This window comes from Oryzias melastigma, linkage group LG18 (genome assembly GCF_002922805.2).
Source record: "Oryzias melastigma strain HK-1 linkage group LG18, ASM292280v2, whole genome shotgun sequence".
NCBI classification, from domain to species: Eukaryota; Metazoa; Chordata; class Actinopteri; order Beloniformes; family Adrianichthyidae; genus Oryzias; species Oryzias melastigma.
In genome coordinates, this window is record NC_050529.1 from 13580822 (window position 1) to 13581494 (window position 673).

The 673-nt window shown below is 34.2% G+C and overlaps 1 protein-coding gene across 2 annotated transcripts in view; it reads right to left on the minus strand.

Moving 5' to 3' along the window:
• The window catches only part of LOC112156043 (N-acyl-aromatic-L-amino acid amidohydrolase (carboxylate-forming) B), a 6041-nt gene that overhangs the window by 4052 nt on the left and 1316 nt on the right, over positions 1 to 673 (minus strand). The gene's annotated exons all lie outside the window — the stretch shown is intronic.

The following is a 673-nucleotide window of genomic DNA, read 5'->3' on the forward strand; positions in this document are numbered from 1 at the left end:
ATTAAAAATGCAATAAAGCAAAATACAATTTTCATATCGTATATTTCATATATCATTTTAAAACAATAGAAATATTAGTATTCATATAAAAAGCATCATAAAGAAACTTGTTTGGGGGTTCTGGTCTTTTGATTTATTTTAAAAGTGTTACCAATGGTCTTTTAATTAAGCTGTTTTTAGCCATTTAAAAAAAAAAAAGTCATTTTCTAGGACATAGTTTCTATGAACCGACATCAGGTCATTAGAAATTTGCCTCAGAATTGTGGGTGGGACCAATAGCACAGAGCAACCCTTCTAGTCCTCATGAGAGCTCTCTGTTTAAATTCTCTCCTGCTAACTTAGAGACCAACATTAGCGGTGCAACAAAAATGGAGTCTGAGCTATCAAGCCATACAGTTTGGAGCCAGACATCAGCTCAGACGAGGAAAACACAGACGTTCATGGATCTGGTTGTCTACAAACAGATGCATCAGAACGGAGCTTTATGGACCGTCCAGTGTATTTTTAATGTAACAAATACTATCCTTTTCTAAGTGCAATTTTTTCATCTGCTCCTGTTTCACAACTATTTGAATAAATGAATAAATCCTCAGAAATGCAATTTTGAGCTTATTTTTCCTTTCCGTATGTCCTTTATCAACTCCAAAAAGACAATTTTCATCAGAGTGGGTCT